We start from the raw sequence: 20,516 nt of genomic DNA, 5'->3' as shown, positions 1-20,516 counted from the left end.
GAAAACTTGTGCAAAATTTTTTGTTGTTTCTGTTAACCTTTTTGGAACAGAAAACAAGCATGGTGATGTGCAGAAATTAAAGACTTTTCTATACGGAAACTTAAGGTAAAAATATATATATTTGAGAAGTACAATTCTCTTCTTGAGAATGTGAATCAGTTTCTTGAACTGGCTGCTACCCACAGTGTTCGTTTCAGTGCCTTACAAAATGCTACAAAATGACTGCTGACACTATGCCCTGCAGTAATCAATTGCCTTGAAAAAATTTTAAATGACATGGAATTTAAAATGAATATTCAAAGTAAAGCATAACAATTGTGACTTTATGTCTCAAAGAAATTTTTATTATCTTGGGTCCTCTAAATAAAACTATTTAAGAAAAAACACTTGATTTTTTCATTGCTATAACGTCTGTCGATGTATCACTGGAAAAGCTCAAAGTACTAAGGGACAGTGCTGGCCAAAATGCTATTTTATCTGCTGTTAAAATTGCAACTAAAGCTCAGCTTGAACAGCAAACATTTGTTGAGAAAAGGACTCGCAAAAAGAAACGACTGGACTTCAATGAAACAGAAAATGAGCGGCTTACTCTGGCTAAAGATCAGTGGCTAGCAGAAGTGTTTTATACTGTAGTGGATTTAGCAACTGCAGTTCTTGTTGACAAATTTTCTTCATAGCGGAAATTTTTAGAAAGCATAATCTTTCTATTGAAGAATATGAATAAAGAAATTAGTCATAATTTTCATAACTCTAATTCACAAGAAAAAATTCTTGAAAAATTCAAAATTGGTATCAGTTTAAATGAATTCACTACTGAAATGGTTGATTTTGTGAAAATGTACAGTAAGGCTGTCGAGAAGGATAACAAAAATTTGCTTTCTTTCCTCACCAATTAAAATTTTATGCTGAAGATTATGTTAGATACTGTATTCCCCTCAGTTACAGTTCTATACAAGATATTCAGTACAATTCTAACAAATTCAGGAGAGTGTGAGTATGTTTTCAGCAAACTGAAACTTGTCAAAAGTTGTCTTGCAAATTGGTTGACATCACAGCATGTTGGGGATCGTGTTCTCGTGTCAGTGGAACATGAGAAAATGTGGAATTTGACACATTCAGACTTAATAAAAAACTATGCTGATACAAATGAGTTGCATAATATTTTGTACCCATGAAAAACTTTTTTAGTAAAAATATAATTTTCCTTGATCGCTCATTTTCCCTCGTTAAAAGTACTTCACCGGACCCCTTCTCTGGAAATTCGTACATGCTTTTTAGGTGCCACCGCGTCCCTGTAAGGAAGTATGCGCGAACTTCCAAATTAAATGCTCTTCCGCGGTGCCCTGTGATAAGAGCACCGCGGAAGAGCATTTTTATTATGTTTAAACCTAATAAAAACGTTTAAAAAACATTTTAAAAACGTACCGTGCCCACTGGGTACCGTCCATATTTATTTAAATGGTCGTACTTTTTGATATAAGATATAGCCGTGGTGCAGGGGCTAGAGCGCTTGCTTTATAAGCAAGAGATCCCACTTTTAAAGCGATCTCTGGTCATATTTTGCGCCATTTGTAAGGAAGGAGGTGTGAACTTCCTTTCTAAATCTTCTTCTGCGGTGCTTTGTGACAAGACTGTTAGGTCTTCTGGGGCACCTAAAACAAAACTAAAAAAAATAAAAATATATCAAAGTTTTACTTACTGTTGGGAGAAAAACGGAAAACAAAATCTACCTGAATTTTATGTTACATTTCTATTTATGCGGTTTACAAAAAAATTAATATAATGTCCCATTAGATTAGTTTTTAATTTACTTGTCTATTAATCACCCTTGGAGACAATAACGGCCATATTCATTTTTTACATTCTACTTAATGACTTCCCCAATTTGTCGAAGTCAATTCTATGCCACTAACTAATAAACTTTTTCCACATCTTATGCATTATTGGGGATTAGTTTTTAACAAACTTTTAATTTAATTTATATATCCCATAAAAATTAGATAGGAGAGAGATCTTGTGATTAGGGAGGCTAAATTGTTCTATTCAATATTTGATCATTTTCGAACTTTTACAAGTCAAATAACTTATACAATGTTCTGAAGAATATGTTTTAGATTTAAGTTATTTTCTTCTAAAAAAATAAATTACTTCCCATTAATCTAACTTTCCAAAGATATAGCATGACTTTTTAAGTGTCCAAGTAAACTAATTTTGTTATTACTCCCTCTATTTTTACTGTCACCTGTGGCATTCCAATCAAAACAGTCCCACACCTTAACTTTACATCCACCATGTTTTCCAGTCGATAATACACACTATTTCATCATACATTTAACGATTTTTTTTTCAGACATCCAATCTTCTCTTGAAACCAAAGATTGAAAACTTCGACATGTTGGTCCATCTTTATAGACATTGATGGTCCATTTCTTATGTAGTTTTACCCACTTTAATATTTCAGGCCCATACCGTGGAGGGAGGGGGGATGATGTTGTTGGGTGCGATCGACCCCCTTTTTTATGCAAAGTTCCTTTTTTAATTTGACGCCAAAAATTATTTCTAGACTCTTTTTGATGTCTAAATACTTAATCAAAATTTTATGATAATTATTTGATTTTTATGAATCATTCTTATGAAACAATTTTTACTTTATTGTTTCACAAACCTAAGGCGTCATTACAAGTGAAATCTTTTGTAAACGAAAAATAAAAAATAATCTCTCCAGAGTTTATACTGTAATTACAATTCTCTACTAATACTAATTCACTTTTAAAAGCAAACGATAGAGTTAACATGCCTTACCAAATTAGGAAACGAGCAGCTGATAGAAAAGAGCTTCAAAATGTTGCAAAGAAATGCAAACCGTTAGCTGGATATTTTAAGTAAAAAAGTTACTATGATCTTCTTTTTATAATAATTAGTTTGATTAGTTTGATATTAACTAGATATAGATATTAACTAGATATAGATATTGATATTATCTATACGTTAAATTTTTTTATGATAGCACTTTTGTTATTACCTGATTTTTATTGTAATGTTTACGCGAGTATTTTTAATTTTGGTATAGTTTAAGATCTGAAAGTTTATTATTAATTAATTACGTTTTAAGTGTTTTTTTTTTATCGACAGTTCTCAAAATGTAACCAATAAAACATTACCCGAAGTAGAAGAAAAAGGAGGAAGTCATTAAAGATGATAATAATGTTAACAAAAGTTTGTCATGCAAAGTAGACCAAACAAATTTAAAAGAATGTGATTTTAAAGAAGAAGTAAAGCGATATGATATTGACGAACTTATGCGCGGAATCAAGAATTATCACCACATGAAAATACATACGAAATTAAATATACATATGTTTACGTATAACTAAAAACAGAGAATACATTTTTAATTTCCCAAAACATTAAAACATGGTTGCAAACGCGCTTGTAAAGAAGAGTATTTACAAAATGGATTTGTCAACAGCAAAAGTGAAGACGCAGTCTACTGCATATACTGCACTTTATTTCTAAAGCAGGATAAAAAATTTTTTTTGGGAGCTTTTGTTAACCGCAGATATAAGGAATGGCACAATTTTTTAAAGAAACAAAAACTACATATAGGCAATAGATACCATAAAAAAGCTATCGAACGAGCTAATGGCATTTGTTGTCGTTTTGAAGATTCAAGACAAACCATTCCATTACAAAGCAGTAGCACTTTAAAAAACTGACAACAAATGTACCCGTATATTGTTGAAACATTAGGTAAAATAATGCATTTGATGGGGAAACAAGGACTTGCATTTCGTGGAACTTATGAAAAGTGTTTGGAAAACTTAGACCAAAAAGGTAATCCTGGAAACTTTCTTGCAATTGTGCAAAAAATAGCTCGTCATAACGCTGAACTTAATGCACATATACAAACACCATTACGCAAAGATGTCAGCTATCTTGGCCCCAAGATTCAAAATGAATTAACTGATATAATTAGATAGAAATGTATACAAGAGCTTCTAATCAATGTAATCAAAGTTGCAAATTACCATTCAATTTCAGCAAAAAACAACTGCAAACCAACAAATTCTATCAGTATGTATGAGATACGTTAACGGAGAAAAAGAAATTAGAGAAGTATTTCTTGACTTTTTGAATCTTGACAGGATAACAGGCAAACATATTGGGGTAAGTTTGATGAAATTTTATAGCGAAAGTGGAATTGATCTTAGTTCTTGTAGAGGCTAGTGTTACGATGGCGCACCAAACATGCAATCTGTAAAAAAAGGTGTTGCCAGCTATATTTTAAAAGGAACACCAAAAGCAATTGTAACACATTGTAGCTCACATAATTTGAATTTATTAATTGCTGCAATATCAAAAATACCAATCATTGATAACATTTTGGAGGTATACAGAAACATATCTATTTATTTCAATACCTCTCCGAAAAGAGAGCGCTTGCTGGAGCATGTTGCAGAGATCCGTTGTAAATCAACTGAAAGAAAAAAGATTTTGATAAGTATGTGCAAAACAAGAAGGTCAAGAAGAGATGCCGCATATGAACACTTTTATTTTGAGAATATTTTAGGAATACACTCTAATATAGAACAGTTCAATATAGAGTTTAGTATGGATTGGGACGCACAAGGAAAAAGAGAGGCCAACTCACTCCTTAATGCACTCACTAAGTTCGAATTCATAATTGGTATTATAACCTTGTACCGCTTACTTCACCCGTTGTCGTATATAACAGAGAGTTTACAAGAGCGCACAACTGATATTGTGTATCCATACAGTAATATTCAAGAAACAATCGACGATTTGAACCATCTACGGAAAGATATTGAAAAAGAAACATAAGCAATTTACCAACAAGCTACTCGTATGGCAAGTAAATTATTTGTAGAACCAACAATTCCCAGAATCACTTTGAGACAGGCAAGACAAATTGCATTGCTGCTAAGGTTTTATGCTTGGTTCCCTCGATAATTTGCAGTGAGGTGATAACTGGTTTCCAGGAGTTGAAGTGTATAAAAGTGATCTTCTAAACTCAGAAGCTGTAGATCAAGAATTCATGTTTTGGAAAGAAAATGGTCTGTTATTAAACCTGAAGATAGGCCTAATACTCTAGCTAAAGCCATTAAAATCTGCGATGAAAAACAATATCGTAATCTCTTTGAGCTTCTAAAGATCGGATGTACAGTAACTGTAGCGTCCGCAGAATGTGAACGCAGCTTTTCAGCAATGCGAAGATTAAAAACATGGTTGAGAGTCATGCAGATAGAATTGGTTCATTAGCCATCATTAATATCCACTACAATGAAATTATTATTATTATTATTATTTTTTTGTTCATTTAACAATATTCTCTGGTAAAAGTGTCGTTGGTACATAATATATGAAGAACACGGAAACTCGAAGAGGATCATAAGATCCTGTCACCGTGAACCGTTTAACAATACAAAAATTATAAACCAATTATTTCAAAAAAATATAAAATAAAAAGTAAATACCGTTTTTATGAAAACCGTCATACAAATAAAATACCGATTAAAAAAACAATAAAAAATAAAAACAAATATTTTAAATTACATTTAGAAACACTTATAAAAGAGAAACGAGATTAGAAGAACTCGAAAATATTTTCTATTGAGAAAATAACTTTTTTCAGTTTGTTTTTGAAAGAAGAAAAATTCCAACTTTGGGAAAAATCAAAATTTTTTAAAACTATTTGGCTCCACAAATAAGCTCCGCGATAAGATATAAGAGACCTTCCAAAATTAGTATGCGAATAATGTTGATAAATAAAATTGTCATTTCTTAGATCATATTTGTTTTTGGGCTTTATTGCATATAAATTTTAAAAAGGTATTGGAGCTAAGTTTATCTTACATTTAAATATAAAGCAAAGAGTGTTAAAAACATTTAGTTTTTAACACTCTTAGAAATTATTGATTATAAACAAGTCTCAAAACCGTTTTTTAATTTACATCCTAAAAAATTGTATGGAAAAAGTTTAGTTTTTGAATAAAAATTTAAACCATTCATCAAAGTATTATTAATCTTTGCATCGATACCCATTTTGTAACAAGGAGCTTGTTTATACGCCTATGCTGTATAAAAATAGAAAAAATATTCGGAGAACAATAAATTCGTTTATGTAAACATTGTTTACACAAATATTGCTATGTTTCACGAAAACTTTATTAGGTAAATTTAGTAAGATATTTGTTTGGTGTTTTAAAACTGCCTTTTTTTTTTAAAAAAACAACCCCCCTTCCTCCTGAAAAATTTCACGGAACGGCCCTGATATATTTTATATATATATATATATTTTATATATATATATATATTTTATATATATATATATATTTTATATATATATATATATTTTATATATATATATATATATATATATATATATATATATATATATATATATATATATATATATATATATATGTATATATATATATATATATATATATATATGTATATATATATATATATATATAATATATATATATATATTATATATATATATATATATATATATTATATATATTTATATGTTATAATTTATGTATATATTTATATTTATATAATATATAAATATAAATATATACATAAATTATAATATATAAATATAAATATATACATAAATAATATAATAATATAAATAAACATATACATAATATATATACATAAATATATACATAAATATATATACATAAGTTGAATAAAGTATATTAACAAACAAATTAAACTAAAGGCTCAAGCAGTGGTTGAAAAACCGGTTTTCTTAAGTGAAGAATACAAAAATGAATGACAATACGTATTACAAAAAAAAAAGTGAACACTCTAAGGTCGAAGGTTCCCAGATAAAATTGGTGGTAACAAATAAATAAGAGACTTTGTAATAATTAAAAATCACAAATTACAAACCATCTTATAGTACCATCTGCATGTAACTTTTATTACTTTTATTATATTTTCTACAGTTTTACCACCTGATCAAACTATGTCTTTGAAAAATCTTTATAACTTAGTACGCACATTATGAATAAGAAAGCACCCAGGAAATAAATATAATTTATCTGCTTCCTAAGTGCGTTGAATGCCATCATCACAAGCAGAGTTAGTTCATTGTCTATCAAGCACTGCCACTAAGGTGCATTTGTCAGTGTATAGTGACTAAAATTACTTTTTGCATTAACTGAGTTGGTAAGCACTGATAGATATTGGACGGTCAACTTGATCAGTTGGCAGTCCTAGATATCAGTGAACAGTTTCTTGTTGGAGAACCAGAATGTAACTGGTTGCACGCTGGTATTAATCTTCTTAACAGCTTGCTTTTAGGCAGCAACTTTATAAGCGTCGAGAAGACTTTTAATGCAAGATATTCCATCATAAAAGCAGTTGAAAGTTAGTCGTGGCCTGTTACGTTTCATTTATTTCCTTTCAAGTATTTCGTTTTTTTTCATCTTGTAAAATATATTTTTTTTCTTCTTTTTTGAGGTACGAAAATAGCTAATATATTGTCTATATTATATATATCTCTTTATATATCGTCAGTCAGTCAGTACCAAGTACATGATTATGATTTATAACATTCGTTATAAATCATAATGACGTCATAACTTAATAATCACAATTTATGATTATGAAGTTATAACGTCACGCAATTTGTGGCATAGTTATCATATGATATGAGCATTAAGGTTATGACTTTTTTTCAAACCCATGCTCCTGTACTGTGGTTTGATGAATTATTACCTAAAAAAGCACGAAATGAACTTTTATTTGCATATCTTTTAAATAAGTTCACCCCGCCATTGAAAAATCGATTTTGACATAAAATCGATTTTTCAATGGCAGGGTGAATTTGTTTTCAAAGGATACGCAAACAATAGTTCATTTCGTACTTTTTAGGTAAAAGATCATCAAGATACAGTACAGGAGCATGAGATTGAAAAAAAGTCATAACCCTAATGAGCATAAAGTAAATGCATGATCGATTTAATAATAAATTAAACTTAAAATTACGTTATTGACTTTTAATTAGTAAATTGACGCACATAATATCGTAAAAATCCGTGCAACATGATGAATTATTGAAGAAATTTCACTGAATTCATGGTAAGGCACGGTATTTTGTCGCGTTGATTTGACAAGGCTCTAACTGACATTTTTTCAAAAATTGAGATTATGACTTTTTTTAGACTATTTGTATCATGAAAAACAAAATAAACTAAAATTTACTGCAATCTAGCGTAAAACAAGAGAACTACCAATGTGCGAAAGTTCTTTCTGCAGGTTTAGTTAACTAATATTTAGTTTGACTAGGTTCTAACTAACAAGTTAAGGTAAACCCTAACCTGTTTTTCACCTAGTTGCCTAATTTTAAATTACGCAATTAGACTAAACCTAATTGCAGACTATTCTAATTTTTTTTCAGTTTTGCTATTTTTTTATAAATCTTATTTATGACGTTCGCATTGCACAACAAAAAGTACTGTTCAGATTGTATTTCTATCAGGGTTGAAATAACTTTTAAAAACAAAAAAATGATATTTATAAGGTAAAACAATTTTTTTAAATTTAATAATGACAATTCTCATAATTCAAATCAAATTTTGAGAAGTCTTCTTATAACTTTACCGCTAGTCGATGAAAGTACATTTCGCCGCGCACATCCTTAACTGTAAGTCAATGTAAGAACCTTTAACTATGTCTAGCCCCAATGGTCAGCCATGCATCTTTATTACCTATCGCTTATCTCTAACAATCAGTTAATTAGTGTATAATTTTGAATGTAGTTGATCAACAAAATAATATAACTTTAATTAACTATGCCAATAAACTATAAATGTTTATTAGCAATGTTAAAAAGCAGGCTGTGTAATAAAAAAACTTTTAAAATTACTGTAAGTTAAGATAGTAATGTTTGAAATGAAACTATCTTTAATGAGAGAAAGCAAAATGTGATTAACTTGGAAGCATATTATACAACAACCAAACAACAATACTGAGCATTATGGACTGAATCAATAGTGGACAATACCGGCAAGTATTTTTCTACTACCTTTTGCAATATATCAATATATGAGGAAAAGCAACATGAGCAACTGGGTTAGTTGGTCTGACTACTGCGTCCCTCAAAATTGGAACAGCATAATATCAAATAGTGTGCTACATTACAAAATACTTACTTCCTAGACATTATATTACTACAAACGTTTATGTTACAACAAAATACTTACTTCCTAGTCATTTATGTGTCCAGAAAGTGGATCATGCGCATAATTAATTGAAAAGCTCGCAAGGGTAGCTGATTTTTATAGTCCACTTGGATTGATAAGGACTCTCAAACATGTTAACGGAAAAAAATCCTTATCATTATTAATATGTTATTTAAATAAATCCACAAGACTTCAAAGACTATTGTTTAACAGCGAAGCTGTTTAACTCTAAGTTAGTTCCTTTCTTTAACATTGCTCTGCTACATTGCAAACCTATCTATCCATTACTAAAACGAACTTACAACTTGCGCTAATGTCAAATTTAATAAAAAAACCTAACAGAAAAATGCCGGCACTAGCCCATCATCTTCTAGAGTTTTGAAGGTAAAACCAAAGATTTAAACTGGCACAACTTAAGGCTGTATTTTATTTTGTGCTTTTCCAGGATCGAGATTACTAACAAGAGGTTCTTCACCTACAAAATAACAAGATGCGATGAAAAGCTTTTATACCAGAATAAAATGGTTATTAAATATAATATAACGGTAGAATCTTGTTAGATAAGGGGTCATCCATAAATGATGTCAGTAAATATAGGGGAGGAGGGAGTGCTGGAAAGTTCGACACTAATTGACAATGGGGAGAGGAGTGTTGAGACCAAAATAATGTCAATTTAAATTATTTTTTTAGTTTTAATGAGCAGATTTTAACGGTATTTACATCTACTAAATGGTATAGATATGATGTTTTGTTTGCGGGGAAATTAATATTAAATTCGGGGAATTTGATATTATATTTTATTAAATTATTTATAATATAACATTATAAATTAATATAAGTTTCCCAGAGACATTAAATAAATAACAACTACTAACGTAAAATAAAAATTACTATCGTTTTATTAATACATTACCATTTGACTGCGAATCAAGTTATGGTAGAAATATTAACTCTTTGTTTATAAAACTCACAATCGTTATTCGCTCCCTAGCGGATTATAAAATGTGGTTCAAAGTAAACTCATAAAAGTAAACTCATAAGTTTGTCATTTTTTAAAATTAAATTGTCGTTATTTCAAATACGAAACCCTAATTGCTCTCTAGATGATTGTAAAACCTGATGCAATGCAAACACATAAAGTCTGTTGAAAATTCGAAACGCTAATTTCTCCCTATAGGGTTAAAAAAACTCTTTTAAAAAGCTTGCGCTAACGATGAGCAAAATTATTATGCTGATTGTGATGTAAGCAATACTAATAAATAAATGTTAAAGCATGGATAAAACCGCATTACTTAACTTATCGATGGTCTCGTATGGAAATGCTCATCTCGATAAAAAAAAGGCTAATATCCAGAAAGAAGTCCATAGTATATGAAATTCGTTAAAAGAAGAGAAGCTGGTGCATAAGGATCTTGAATCAAGAGTAATGTATTTAATCAATTTATTTAATGAAAAGGCAATGAAGTTCAAGAGCAAGCAATTATCATTTTGGGCCAATACTCAAAAACAGTCTGCCCCGTATACTTTAATTGAATTTGACAAGAATTCCTCACAGTTCATTGAGCCCAACAATGAGCAATCTGTTATTGATGATCAACAAAGTGCATTAACTTTGAGTTTGTTGACCACAAAAAATCAAAAAAGTGCAAGAACAGTGGCTCAAAATCGACTTAATTCTGAGATTTAAATTGTAAATTTTCTGCAGCTTTAAATTGTAAAGTTGCTGGACTGAAGACTAGAAAGAGAAGTGGATTCATTGCTGAAGATGAAGAGGATGATTTGAAAAAGAAAAAGGAGAAACTAGTTCATCTATGTAAAGAACTGGCCAAAAAAAAGTATGATCAAGCTCAACAGAAGAAAACTAGAGAACTGAAAAAAGCTAGAATGGAGGAAATCTGCTTGGAGCATCCAGAAGTCAAAGAAAAACTAAAAATTAGAAAGAAACCTGGTCGACCGTCATTAGAAGTAGATCAACCGCTTCTTTTGAAGGCGATTATGGATATAGTTCTCCATGGTTCGTCCGCTGATGAAAGACGTTGGTCAGAGGTTCTTCGGGTAATGATAGCTTAGCTATGTTTGTTAATATTGTATTTGTTAGAACTTTACTCTTAATTAGTCCTTGCACTATTGTAAATATCCTTGAAATGTTAACAACTAATTTCAAGATTTGATTTGAATATAGTTTACGAAATAAATCCCGTTTTCTGTAAAAAAGTTAATTATATCCAAATCTTTATTATTTAGAGTATTAAAACTCTCGACTAATTGACATCCAAGATGAACAAAATTGGATTTGCAATCAGCAAGAGCGCCCTCTATACTCGTCTACTTCCGAAAAGTTACAGAACATTAGAAGGCAAAAAGCACTTCAAAACAGTCCCTGTTAGATTGATCAGTGCTCAGAATGAATCTTATTTAAAACATGTCGACGGACTCTTTTGTAGTTCAACTATAAAATATGTGGAAGAAGTTTGTTCTATTTAAGGGCCAGATGAAGTGTGTTTCATCAGCCAAGACAACAAGGCTAGAGTGCCAACTGGAATCACAGCAGCCAAAAAACAGGCGCCGTTGTTAATAATTTGAAGTACCGGGTAACTCTCCCGAACCACGACTGGGTCGTGGCTGCTAAACACAAGCTTTTACCTTCTGTATACGCTAGAATTACGTTCAAAAAAGATGGTCTCGGAAAAACAGATGCTGTTACTTATTCTGGACCTATCTACATTGCTGTTCGATCAGGAAAACACGCATCCTATATCCGCCTTTGCTCATGGATTAGACTTTCAGCGGCTCTTGGATATCAAAGAATTCGACTCTATTACTAGAGATCCTCAAACTAATATGGTTAAGCCTATCGTTGTGTTTAGCGTCGATGGAGGACCCAAGTCAATATTTTACTCAAATTGTGAAATTTAAAAATCGTTCTTGATGTCGGACTATTAGAGGCTCTTTCTTTACTCTAATTAGAGCAAGATTTCTTCCAAAAATTGACAGAGCTTGACAAAGGGGGAAGGGGGAGTCGAAAAATTGAGAAAAAACATAGACATCATTTATGGATGACCCCTAATATGGTAGTTAGCGTTTATTATACTATTGTTTCAAGTGTTTCCATTACCCAGCTAAAAATATTTACCCGGGTAATGGGTAATTTTAAATTTACCCTGGTAATACCCGGATAAGACGACGGATAATTTTATCAATTAGATTTTACAGCAGCCATTAAATAACTTTTGGGGTGTTAATTTAGTCAATTTTGATTAAAAAAAACAACAAGTGTTTGAAAGGAAAATAAAAAAGAAACAAAGAAGTTTTATAACTTTCATTTTTAAACTTTTTTCTTTTTTTCTTTCCATCAAGGGTATCATCTCCCAATCTATTTATTATTTTCGTGTCAAAAAATAACATGGCTAAAAAACTTTTACTGATGTTGGTTTAATACTTTAAAAGGTTTTTCAATGTTTTTAGGCCTTGCACGAGTAGCTTCAAATAAAGTCATCTCTTTTTTCAAAATTTTAGATTTAATTTTAAATACGGTGACAGCTCTATGCTCTGTTTGTTGAATAAATAAAGCAAATTCATTTGAAAGAAATTTTTTTCCATCGTTTTTTAATGTTTGATCTGGTGTACTAGTAACTTCAAAATCAACTGTTAGCTCTTCACTTGCTTTCTGTAGATAAAGTATGTTTAAAAGTGAAATAATCAGACATATTATATTACGTTTTTTTATTTTTAGACGAAACTTATCCTTTTCCTCTTCTAAAGTGTCTGGAGATTTTGAATATTGTATTAAGTGTACAAGATCGGGGTTTCTTCTCTCTTAAATTCGGACTTTAAATTTTTCTAGGAGAGCAAGGCTTATTGATGTCCCTTGATCTTTCAGCTTCTTAGCAGCAAATTCAGTAACTTTTTGAGCAAGCAAAAGATCAGCATCTTCCTTGCATAAATATTCTACAGTAATCTCAATGGAAGCAAGAGGATTGCATAGTTCTTTAATCTTCTCCAATTCTTTATCGGAAACATCAAATTCTTGTTCAAGATGGATCGTTGCTACTTTGACTTCTTTGCAATCTTCATAAAATCTTCGTAGCATTTTAATAAGTGTTTTACAATCTAAAAATAAAGTGTTTTCTTTTTTAACGGACTGAATATTTTGAGGTTGAAGAATTTCATCATTTCTGACTAAGGGATTTTCTGAAGACTCTTAGCAACAATAGCACCAATATCAGAGACTCTGTCTCAGTGCTTTTTTATTCACATTCACTATCGTTTCTTCGTAATCCTCTTCCTCTTCAGTTTCGTCATAAATTAAATTATCGTTTATCTTATGAGGTTTATAATGTGCAAGACAGCCAACATGAATGGGAATGGTTTTTTTTCCGAATTTCATCGTAACACTTGCACCATCAGTGATTGTTGTTATAATGTCGTTGTTTAAATCTAACTGGAGTTCTTGACTTTGAATAAGAACTTTGAAATGAACACTGAAAGAGTTGAATAGCTCTTTCAGTGTCCATGCTTCAGTTGACACGAATCATTGCTAGTGATTGAAAACCATCTAAACCATGTATTTCAGATTCATAAAACGACGGTTTCTGACTAAAGTAGATTCGTCAAAGCTAATCCATATAAGCAATAAATACCATATTCTACAACAAATTGACCTCTGATATTTTGAGGACGTTTTGGCAAAGTGTAACCATCTGATTTAAATGCTCTTCTAAGTAGAACACTGTTTGCATTTTTGTTGAAACTAAGGTCATCAACTGCAACCAATTTGCTTATCACCTCACGAAGGGGTGATAAGCAAATTGGTTGCAGTTGATGTCAAAGTCTTTCTTAAAGAAAGTACCAATACGAGAAACTTTTGATGGTGTTGATGATTGTTTTTCTAGTGAAAGATTTTTCTCAAAGCAATGTTTAGCTAGAATCTTATTCTTTGCATGAAGGTGATGTATAAGGCTTTTTGTTCTATACGCTTTCAAAACTGCTTAACAAATTTTGCACTTTGCACTATCTTATGTTTTGCTATGCAAAAAATGCTCTCAAATACGTAATTTTTTTTGAGAATTGACGTCTTTGAAGTCAGACATTTTTTAAAAATCTATTTTCCTCTGTTAAATATAGTAACGAAAAATGACAAACAATAGTTATATGTAATAACTAATAACTATGTAAAAGAAGTAACTATGTATATTTAAAAAAATAGTTACACTTTTTTCTATAAAAAACCAAGAAAATTAAGTATTACTAGAAAGTGTCTTATTGTAAGCTCTCTATTTTCCTGATCTGATACTAAAAACTCTTTAAAGTTTATTAAGAGTTATATTACTATAAAAATTATTTAAATTTGTATTCCGTATAATGATTATTTTATATGTTTTTCATACAAAATCTAATGCCTTTGTTTATTATTATTATTGTTATTATTATCATTGTTATAATTATTATTGTTATTATTATTAAGTTATTTATTTTGAGTTATTAGCGATGTTTAAATCCAATCGATTTTAAACAAAAAAAGTTTTTTTTAAAAAATTTCGAACAAAATTCCATTTGATCGAAATTTTAAATTAAATGCTCATTCCAACAGTTATTCTCTATTGTAGATATTGCTTGGTTTTATCTTCAACTTATCTTAATGTGATGTGTAGGTGAAAACAACTTGAAGTCTGAATAAGTTTCTTATCGAAAAGAAACTTGGTACCAATAGTTTCTTGAGATTTTAGAGCTAATTTCTACTAGTTTCATATTTAAAAAAAAAGTATATACACTAGTGGCCATTGAAATAAAGCCAGCAGCAAATTTTAGGAAAATACACAGTTTACTCTAGCAACTAGGTCTAGCAGGCATATTATCAAATGCAATTTTAACCTTACAATACACTGAATAAAGTTCTAGCTCAAACGATGAATAAAAGTCAGTAATTCACAGGATATCCTTTATTTTTAAGCACAGCATTAATGCGATCAGGCATACTATGAACAAGTGTTTTACAGAATTCCGGTGTTATTTCTGTTGTCCACACACGCTTCAAAACCTCTTTCAGGTCTTTTTCTGATGTAGGACGATGTGCAGCAACTTTCCTTTTCATAATTTGCCAACAATTTTTAAATCACATTTAGATCAGGTGAATTTGATGGCCAATTGGAAAGAAGTTCAATGTTGTTGTCTGAAAACCACTTTTGGACAATATTTGTGGTGTGACAAGGGACTGAGTCTTGTTGCATAATTGTTGCTCCTGAGATTTTCATGTGGATTTGAAGCTTACTTTCAAGAACCTCCAAGTACTTTTTGGCATTGACCTTTTCCCCTTTTTCGAAGATGTGCAGTCCACACCGACCACTTGCTGTGATGCCACCCCAGATCATGACGCTTGGTGGATGTTTGACAGTTGTGATGGTGTATTTGGGATTGAATCGCTGAGAGGCAGGACGTCTGACATAATTGTAACCAGGACCTCGTAGCTGCTGAAAGGTACTTTCATCTGTGAACATGACTCTCTCCCACCACTCCCTTGACTTGTCTTTCATCGCACGGCAAAACTTCAATCGCATGAGGAGTTGTTGTTTTGTGATTAGAGGTTTCTTCGCTGGTCTGCAAGCTACAAGACCAAAGTCATTTGACAGACGTCTCCTAACAGTCCTAGCGCTCACTTGAATACCCCTGTCACTAGCTAGGCTTGCAACGCGTGCAGAAGAAGTATGCGGACTAGACACAACAATGCTCTTCAAATAACGATCATCACGATGATTTGTTTTTCGTACTCCCTTGCAGTTGGAACGTCGTGAAACATCTCCAGATCTTAAAGCATTCTCAACGGCACCTCTAGAAATCTTCAGTTTTTTTGCAATATAACGCTGAGAATAACGCTCAGCATTCAATGTTACAATTTGCCCCTTGACAAAATCATTAATATCTGACTTTTTCCCCATTATCACACTAAAATAAGCAATAACAACATTATAGTTTTTCAGCAAGAAATTATGAAATTTAATTAAATACTAAGCCAAACACGTGTATAATATGCATAACATAAATAATAATGACGTCATATATAAACAAACCGAACGGCATGACATTGTTCTTACTTTTTTATACATATTTCATTTTACAGCAAAATCATCAAGTGGCTTTAATTCAATGGCCACTAGTGTATATATATATATATATATATATATATATATATATATATATATATATATATATATATATATATATATATATATATATATATATATATATATATATATATATATATATATATATTTATATATATATATATATATATATTCTTATCATTTACTACTAGTTTCTTATAAGCTTTCTAATCAAACAAACGTTTATAAATTTGACAATAATGTTAATAACAAACAAATTAAATTTAAACTCTAAATTTACTGTAAAATCTTTTACACGCTGAAAATCTCAATGTTAATTTGTTTACATTGTATTAGTATTTATCTGAGAGTTACGGATAAGCTGGAAACCTCAACAAATTCATTAAAGATGGGTTTATATTATAAAACTTTTTTATACAGTTGTCTTCACAAAGTTGATCACAGCCAAAAATGTTCATTTACCAAATAACTTTTGAAAAACTTATACAATTTAAAATTACTTGAAATTACCTGGGTAATTTTTAAAAATTACCAAGGTAACGGGTAAGAAAATACTTGCAAATTAACCGGGTAACGGTTAAGGTAATACCTTCATGGAATTCATGGCATTTGTGACTCCGAGAATTTTCACTGATCCTAATTATGAAACATGATGACTCTATAGGATCTTTTACATGAATCTATTTATGGAAAACTTTTATGCGTGCGCGCATGTTTGTGAGTTGTAAGCAGTGTTATATGTAAGCTACGTAACAAAATAAAAGTAAAGGCAGGTATTTAATGGTCTTTTTTTTACTTTCAAACTCAGATTATTATTACTTGTTGCTAGTTTCGAATCCAATGTTGTTCTAAGTTATGTTTTTTTGCGAATTATCTTGCAAATTTAACATGAACACCACTGGAATCTAACCACTGGTGTGAACTAAGGAAATTGATTTTTTAAGCTAAATAAACTATGTTTTATTTTTTATGAAATTAATTTTTTAGCAGAAACATTTTATAGTATAAATAATTGTTTTCAGTCTCTTAATTTTGCGTTATAATCGCCTTACGTATTATAAAACTTCCTTTTAGTATGTTACGTGGGCAATATGCGACAATTTTTTGCCATTTTCAAAATAAAAACATACAAAAATTTCAAAAATACGGAGTAGCAAACTTTATCAAGCTGAACACTGAGAAAACGGAATTTCTGATTTCTGTAAAAAGCAATGTTTCCAACAACGTTATTTAGATTAACGGAGCTTCTATTTACCTTCAAAATAAATAAAGACATCTCAGTTTCCAATGGGATAACGATATTAGCGAAAACAAAATTGCAACAATACAAAAAAAAATTTAATTGAGCGTATATCTCAGTTTCAATCGGTTGCAATAGCTCTAATCGACAGTGGGATTTGTTACTACCAGCCGTCAACAATAGCCCATTTGTACAATACCTTAACTGTGCAGAAGCTTATTTATGGTCTTGAGCTATGCAAATATGATATTAGTTTTCTTAGCAAAATAGACGCTGTTGGAAGAGCAGTCTTAAAGTCTGTTGGAAGAGCAGTCTTAAAATCATTTTTTTTGTATTTCGAAGTACAGTAAAAATTAATCACATTCGTTCTTTAAAATAAAGGATATATCAACTGCTTTGAAACAAAGTAAATCTTTTTATCAGGCTGTTGGAAAATCAAACTTGCTATTCACTTATAATCAATCATTTACAGATAATACAGAATAAATTTTTTTTTACAAATGAAGTGTTTGAAGCCTGCAACACACCTGGTTTAAACTTCGTCCAGTGCATGATAAATGGCAAAAAAGTTAAATTCACGCAACCTAGAGAAGACCTGCAAGCTGATGTTGTGTCAATATTTAAAGAAAGGAGAGAGCCGTTTTTGTAATTTTGATGGAGGAGAATGTTCCGAGAAGTCTGATCAAAATATTTGTCGAAAACACACAGGCTGGTTATTAGCATTTAATTCTAACAACTGCAATACCCATTTTTTTTTAAAAAAAAAAAAAAATCTTTATGTACACAATTAAAAAAGATATTTAAAGGTTACACGTGTCTCGTGTAGTAGGGCACGTTGTCAGAGTCCTTCATATTTTATGGACCTGCGTGTCCTTTAGAACATGTATCACTGTTCAAATAAATTTTAATCTAATCTAATCTAATCTCTCGTGTAATCTTTAAATTCTCTTGTCGCGGTAAAAATACTGTTAAAGTAGTAAAAGTTGAAAGCGCAAATAACGGACTTATTTACATACAAAAAAAAATTAAAAAGCGGAGATTTGTTCCACGACTAATAATAATGGCATTGTATTGATTACTTTTTACATTATATTTTGTTTGTAGTAGTAATAAAAGTTTAGTCTTGCTAATATTCAAGACTAATATTGCGGGGCAGTCAATACTAAAAGGTTTAATTAAAGTTGTAGATACAATTTGTGTTGGCAATCCATTTCAATAAGAATTATGTACAAAAAGTATATCACACAGTACTTGGCTTAGTTAATTATCTTGCAAGTTTATTTAAACGATTTCTTAAACGTTTTTATAAAATTTTATCTATAGGATATAGCTTTATAAAATACTATCTATAGGATATCTTTATAAAATCCTATTTATACAACAATATCTTATTACCATTTGCTAATTTAAAATTTTAAAAAGATTAACACAAATACGATTCGTTTAATTTTTTTAAGACCTAATTTTATGATTATTTATTTGTTAATTAGTTATTTATTTATTATTAATTATTTATTATTAATTAGTTATTTAATTTAATTTGGTGCTCTAATAAGAAGACTAATTTTTATTAGATATAAATGACCTCAAAAGTTATTGTTATAAACTATAATAAAAATATATCTTTGGTTGTAGTTTCTTATTGTTTAAATTAGTATTAAACAAAATTAATTAGTTAAAACTTGAGTTAGACTGGGATTTAGGCTTTTTGTAGAATTAATTAAAATGCATAATACATTCAGGTTAACAATGAACACTATCACACTTACAATCTAAACTTCTAAAGTTTTAAATTAACTTCCTTGATTCAAGGAAGTTGATTTAAAACAAAGTAGTAATAAACAATATTTGTTTCTGTTACAAGAAAGATGGCGGCAGAAGAGGCATCAAATTATATAAATGTTATAAATATAGAATGTTAAATACACACACACACACACACACACACACACACACACACACACACACACACACACACACACACACACACACACACACACACACACACACACACACACACATATATATATAATTATAATAAAACACTAAAAAGATCTGTAAAAGCCAAAAAATCTCCAAAAAAACATGTTTTTTGCTTCTATATATATATATATATATATATATATATATATATATATATATAATATATATATATATATATATATATAGAACCCTTAGATGTTGTCCGAAAGTTTTTTCCATATTTTGTTGACAAAAAGTAAAAATTAAAATGCAAGACCGGAATTTTTTTTTTTTAATAATGATAGACTGCCTGCCCCAACCAATCCCTCAGTCGATGTAGCAGCACTCCCTTGCGGGTCAGGCTATTTGTCAGTCGATGTAGCAGCACTCCCTTGCGAGTCAGGCTATTTGTCAGTCGATGTAGCAGCACTCCCTTGCAAGTCAGGCTATAAGATAGTCGATGTAGCAACACTCCGCGCATGATTTACAGTAAAAAAACATTTTATTAAAAAAAATAAAAATAAAAACATTTTATTAAAAAAAATAAAAGTAAAAACATTGTTTATATTGTTAAAAACATTCAGAATGTTTTAAAAACATTCAGAATGTTTTTAAATACATTCCGGTCAATTAAATTTGCGTTTTTGTGGTTTTTTTTATAAACGATTAATTTGTAATTAAATTAATGGTTTTTACTTTCGTCCAACACGGAAATGTTGGACGAAAGTTAAAAGTAATTAAAAGTGACGTATATGTTGGCGTAAGAATCACTTTTTTCCTTCCGCTCTTCCCAAAGCCAACAAACTATAGATCTATATATATATATATACATATATATATATATATATATATATATATATATATATATATATATATATATATATATATATATATATATATATATATATAGTTTGTTGCGTTTGGGAAGCACGGAAGGAAAAAAGTGGTTCTTACGCCAACATATACGTCACT

Source organism: Hydra vulgaris, chromosome 06 (genome assembly GCF_038396675.1).
Source record: "Hydra vulgaris chromosome 06, alternate assembly HydraT2T_AEP".
NCBI classification, from domain to species: domain Eukaryota; kingdom Metazoa; phylum Cnidaria; class Hydrozoa; order Anthoathecata; family Hydridae; genus Hydra; species Hydra vulgaris.
Note: the sequence above shows the minus strand (reverse complement) of the source record.